At 30.4% G+C, this 6,838-nt stretch overlaps 1 pseudogene; it reads right to left on the reverse strand.

The window, feature by feature from the left end:
- Nucleotides 1-3,820: 3,820 nt before the first annotated feature.
- Nucleotides 3,821-4,723, reverse strand: LOC141512004 (vomeronasal type-1 receptor 4-like; annotated as a pseudogene).
- Between the last annotated feature and the right edge of the window lie 2,115 nt (nucleotides 4,724-6,838).

Genomic DNA, 6,838 nt, shown 5'->3' on the forward strand with positions numbered 1-6,838 from the left:
GTTGTCAATTCATATCAATTTTATATTGGAAATATCTTTCTTCTACACTGCCTTCTCTTTTCTGAAACTGAAAATTACTTTATATAGGCTTTATCACCTCAAGATCTAAACTACTGCAATGAATTGCTGGTTTGTTCCCTGCACTTAAGTTTCTTACTCTTTCTGTTCATCTTCCATTCTACTATCAAGATGATCGTCTTAATGTTTAGTAATAATACTTCAGCTTCCTACTCAATAAACTCTAATATTTTATTACCTTAGAATTAATATAAAATATTTTACTTGGCTTTTAAATTTCTTCATAATCTGGTCTCCTCCTATTTGTCTAAATGTTATTACACGTTATTTTCCTAAACCTACTCTAAGTTTCAATGACCCTGGCATCTTATCTTTTTTTTTTCAAAATATGTTCCATCTTCTAATACCCTTGATAATCATCGATTGCTCCAAAAGATACTCTATCTTCATTTATTTTCACTAACCCTCCTAAATGTTTAGAATATTCTTCCTCCTCATTTCTGCCTCCAACCTACCAAACTTCCTTCAAAAGTCAACCAAAACCACATTTTCTTCAATAAGCTTTTATAGTGTTCCTCAGGTAATATCTTCCTTGAATTGCATATTATATTCAATTTACATTGTATAAATCTTTTTTGTATATAGTTTATATTTGTTTTACCCCATTAGACTATGAGTTCCTTGAAGGTTGCATCTTTGTATTTTCTTTTCCTTTTACTGCCATACCTAAATTAGTATTTAATGTCTTGTAGATATTGATGGTTGATTAACTTATACTCCAAGGTCAGTCAGTAAAGAAGCATTTCTCCAGTGCTTGCTATGTGTCAAGGCTTGTGTACTGGGGATATAAAGAAATATAAAACATAAAAATTCTGGCCCTATAGTCATTTATAGTTTATAGTGAAAAAGGGAATATGCAAAAATTTAAAATATGTCAATGTAAATGGAAGAAAGTCTCAGAGATGACACTAGCAGTGAGGCTGACCAAGCAAGATATATGTCATGGAGTTAAATATTGAAATAATCCAGACACAAGGCAAGAGAGAGAGAGGACATTCCAGGTATGGGAGATAGTCAATTAAATTATCTGTTGTCAGAATATGGATTTTTCTGGTATGATGAATAACAGAAGAACCAGTGTAACTGGATGGCAGATTGATCTGATTGTAGTTTTTGTTACCTGAATCCTTCCTATTAGACTGATTGCAATGATTTTTTTTCTTTTTCTTTCTGGATTTGGTTATGACATTGTGGAGTTTATTTGATTTGAAAATTTTTCCCCAAAAGGTGATGCTGGTGATTTTTTTATTTTGTTTTTGTTTCTAACAGGCCTGGGATTTTATTATTTCATCATGTAGAAAAGGCTCTTGGGCAATTATCCTAACTTCTCATTCTCAATGAAAGTCTTGCCCCTAGAAGTAAGTCAACTACTATTCTCCATGGAATTATCTTGTTAGCTTTATGGCATTGGAAAGGAAGAAATCCAGTACTGTAACACATTATAGCCTTCTGAAATTCCCAACTAAAGATTATCAATGGATATGAATCAATCCACCAGACTAATTTAACTTTTAAAAATGGGTACTTACTTAGGTGATATGATAAAAACAAAAGATCTTCTCATTCATTAAAAGGATTGGGACATACTTTTAAATAATAATCATTGAATTAAAATTATTATAGCAAATAATAATGATATTTAATATAGTGATTATAAATAATAATAAAGAAATAATAATAATTTTAATTTCATTTGGAATACAAGCGAAAGTTGGATCAAACTTAGAGTAGCAAAAACCTCATTCATAACTGCTTGGTTGTTGCAAGTCAAGAAGCATTTATTAAGTGCCCACTTTTTAAAACTTTAAGCACTTTTCTTTATCTCTATTAACATAGGGAATTTTTGTTTTCACTTTCATCTTTTTAGGATTCATCTTATGCATTGTATATTTTATTATATCCTCTGTATAAAAAAGCACAGAATTTTTAGTCTTGTTTGTTTTTAAACTTTTCAAAGTCTATGCTGCAGATTTTTGTTTTGTTATTCAAACTGTCTTTCTCTTTCACTTTTTTTGGATTGTTTGATTCATTCACATTTAAAATTGACGTTTGGTTTATATTTTCCCATTTTAACAATTGTGATTTTCTTTTCTCAATTAGGATTTTTCTCTTCCTTTGTAAATAATTTAAAGTTATATTTTTTAGTTATTTTTGTAATAATGTATTTATGGCAATCCTATTTCCATAGACTCTTTCCCTTTCCTCCTAATCTTCCCTTACTTTCTATTTGTCTCCACTTTTCCTATATTTGAAGTTCTGCTTATCTAATAGAAAGCAGGTGGCTTTCATGTATTCTTTTTAAATTTGTTTCTAATTCATCCCTGTTTTATCTCCCTCCATTAAGTATTTAGCTAAAATTCCCCTGCAATTCTTCTCCTTTAACTTCTTTTGTTCAAGTTATTTTTTTAAGATTCTAGCTCTTTTTTTTGTTTTTGCAAGGCAAATAGGATTAAGTGGCTTGCCCAAGGCCACACAGCTAGGTAATTATTAAGTGTCTGAGGTCAGATTTGAACTCATGTACTTCTGACTCCAGGGCTGGTGCTCTGTCCACTGCACCACTTAGCTGCCCTCAGCTCTTATTCTAAAACTAATTTTTTTTGAATGATAAGACTCAAGATGTCAGAAAAAATGCAGGGACTCACCTGAGCTCTTCCTCAAAACCCTCCGAATACCTTTAATGCCTCAAAACTAGTTCTAGAATAACACAACTCACAAAACGACAGTACAAATGATGCCTAGGTAATTTAAAAATAGCCAGAAAAAATCTGTTGCACCAGGATGAGAGAGGAGCATAGGCCAGTACTGACAAAGCTCTAGTCAACCAAAAGTAGATCTGGTATATGACTGAATTAGTGGCAGTTTCTACACCTCTCAACTCTTAGAGAATAAAAACATCACAATTACAAAGAGAAAGGAGAGTGATACAAGATAACAAGCTTAATTTTCTAAGCTTTCTCATCCTTTTGATATCTTTATCTATAACATTTGGATAATAGCAATCTTATTGAAAGCATTATTATGAGAATGCAGGAAGAAAATACAAATAAAGGACATTGTAAACAAAACTGTCTATAAGACTTTAATTATAATAAAGTAAATGCAAAATATGGGATTAAGGAAAAAATCATAAATATAATATATAGTATAATCAAACAAAATATAGTAATGATCTGACTGAAAAATTTTTGAGATTCAGTCAAAGCAGTTATTTCAGAAAAATGTATACTTCTAAATAATATCATTTATAAAAGAAGGAAAACTTGGGTATGCAACAAAAAATAAAAATTGGTAAGCAATTTTATATCCACTAAATGTAAAAATCAGATTTTTAAATTTTAAGGAGATAAACACCCTTTAATACAGCCTGCCTGACATCTGTATGGACAGAACTTTAGACCTTGAGATAATCAATTTAAATTCATTCAAAATAAGTTTCAATGAAGCAAAACTTGAAAAATAAAAAAATGGAAATCATAATAAGTTTCAAGCTACTAACTTCCAGTCCTGAAATAAAAAGCATTACAGTAGAATGAATTTTGTAGAAAAGCAATAGGTTTTCCAGCTGATACTTAGTTTAGTTCACCAGTTCACTAGTTTTACATGAACATTTGAATAATCAAAATTGTTATTATGAAAGGGGTTTAATTCCTATAACTGAATTATTTACTATGGGGATGAAGAAGAGGTACTGCAAAATCTTGGACATTAATGCCATGTGTGTAGTTAGAATTTTTTTCCATTATTAAAAAAAACAACAAAAAACAGGTCTTATATATAACCTGCTGATGCTTCTGATCAGCATAAATTGCAAAAAGTTGCCAAACATCCTTTCATAAAGATACAGACATGTAGCATACAGGAGTTAGATGTTTGAGATGAAAATTTATAAAGACCAAAAAATATATAGAAATGACTGTATGAAAGCAGATAAATCTATTTATAAACAGCATGATGGTCTTGGTGGCTCTGATCTCAGGAGAGGCTCTAGGGAAGAAACTGGTGCTATGAATTTGAAGGACTTCATGGTGGTGCTGTTGCATAATAAATATGATATATATATACACACACACACACACATATATATGTATATATATATATATATCACTACATGTTGTAAGTTCAAACCACATGGAATGAACATATATATATACACATATATACATATACATATATATATATATATGTATATAGGAGTGGGTCCTTCCAAAAGAGAATAAATAAAGGAATGATGTACTTTGGAACCCTTCCTTTGAGCACACATACAAAGGGATGTATGCACTGATAATGATAACTCGGAAACAATTCAAAAGACCTGTGCTGCAAAATAAAAGACTCTCAAATATTCTTTCCAGGTAGACTATAATTTTACAGCCATTATCTCCAAGAGAACTTTTTATTCTGAAAAGTGTCACTGTCTGGGGTATTTCCTTAGTAAAAAGTGACAAGATATTGATAAAGGACAAATGAGTGAGAATAAGATCTATAGTTTTCCCTTATGATCAGGGATAAAATTGAATATATAGAAATAAAGGAAGTATGAATTCCCTAAGACTTCAGTTATGACATTATTGGCAAAGACAGTTCCAAATATTCTTCATGAGAAAACATTTCTGTTTTGCACTGGGCATAGAAATTGCAAAAACATTCAATAAATTTAAGATTCTCATTATTATTATTATTATTAACAAGCCTTTACAAAGTCATCAACATTCTCACTTTCCATATCATGGGATCATAGTTTTAGTTATTACAGAGACCTTATTGGTAATCCAGTCCAAACTCATTTATAACACATGTATTTGAGTACTAGAGGGTAAGTGGCATTCAAATTCATGTAGTTAGTAAGCAGCAAAGTCTGGATTTAAATTTAAGCCTTTAGAATATGAATTCAGTGCTCTTTCCACTGATTTTCATTGCCTAGATTAAAATTTACTTTATTTATTTATTTTCTTGCTTATTTATTGATTTATTTATTTGTTTATTTATATTCCAATTTTATGCAAAGATAACTTTTGAATTCCACATTTTTCCTCCCTTCCCATCCTCTCCCCATGGTAGCAAACCACCTGATATAGGTTGTATATATAAAATTTATTTTAATATATTTCTATATTAGTCAAACTGTAAAAGATCTAAGAACTAAATGGAAAAAAACATGAGAAAAAAGAAAAACACAAATAAATATAAATACAAATAAAGAAAATAAAGAGATTTAAAAGAGAATGCTTCATTCTATATATTCAGAATTCATAATATGTCCTCTGGATATGGATGACATTTTCCTCAACAGTTCTCTTAGGATTGTCCTTGATCATTGAACTGCTGAGAGGAGTCCATCATAGTTGATCTCACAATGTTGAGGTTAGTGTTTATAATGTGATCTTGATCTGCTCACTTCATTCAGTGTCCCTTCATGAAAATCTTTTAATGCTTTTCTGAATTAGGTCATTCAATATTTGTTGAAGAATAATATAGCATCCATCACATTCATATACTACAATTTGTTCAGTCATTCCCAAATTGATGTGCATCCCCCCAAATTCCAATTCTTTATTCTTACAAAAAGAGCTACTAAAATTTTTTGTAAATATGGGTCCTTTGCCCTCTTTTAATGATCTCTTTTGGTTATGGATCTGGCTACTGTTATATCAAAGGGTATGCATAATTTTATTGTCCCTTGGTTATGGTACCAAATTGCTGTGCAGATTGTTTGGAACAGTTCACAACTCTAGCAACAATGCATTAGTGTCCCAGCTTTCCCACATCCTCTCAACATTGGTTATTTTCTTTTTTGTCATGTTAGCCAATCTGACAGGTATGAAGTGATACTTCAGACTTATTTTTAACTCACATTTCTCTTAGAAATAATTCAGAACACTTTTTCATATAACTATAGATAGTTTCAATTTCTTCATCTGAAAACTGCCTGTTCATATCTTTGAATATTTATCAACTGGTAAATAACTTATATTCTTATGAATTTGATTCTATATATTTTAGAAAAGAGTCCTCCATTGTAAACACTAGTGAAAATTGTTCCAAACATTCTGCATTCCTTCTAATCCTGGTTGATTTAGTTTTATGTCTTTAAAAAAACCTTTTTTTAAATTTAACTTCATTCCATTTTCCAATTTGTTATTCTATCTCCTCTTTGGTCATAAACATTTCTTGATGACATAGATATGACAAATAGAATATTTCTTCTTCACTTAATTGGTCTATTGTATTATCCTTTATATCTAAACCCTGTACCCACTTTGAATTACCTTGGTAAAAGATGTGAGATATTGGTCTAAGACAAATTTTACCATACTATTTTCCAGTTTTCCTAGCAGTTATTGTCAAATAGTCAGTTATTATCCCAGAGGCAAGAGTCCTTGGGTTTATCAAGAAATATATTACCCTAGTGAGTTATTACTCTTTTCATTGTAACTAATCTATCTCACTGATCCACTTCTCTATTTCTTACTCAGTATCAGAGTTTTGATGATTGCTGCTTTATAACATAATTTTAGATCTAGTATCGCAAGGACATCTTCATTTGCATTTTTTAATTAATTCCTTTGACATTCTTGACTTTTTGTTCTTTTAAATGGAATTTGTTACTATTTTTACTAGCTCTTTAAAATATTTTTTCTAAGGACAATAAAAATGTGCATACCCTTTGATCCAGCAATACTACTACTGGATCTATATCCTGAGGAGATCATGAAAAAGGGTGGAATTATCACTTGCTCAAAAACATTCATAGCCCCTGTGA

The sequence above is a fragment of the Macrotis lagotis genome, chromosome 2 (assembly GCF_037893015.1).
Source record: "Macrotis lagotis isolate mMagLag1 chromosome 2, bilby.v1.9.chrom.fasta, whole genome shotgun sequence".
Lineage (NCBI taxonomy): Eukaryota > Metazoa > Chordata > Mammalia > Peramelemorphia > Peramelidae > Macrotis > Macrotis lagotis.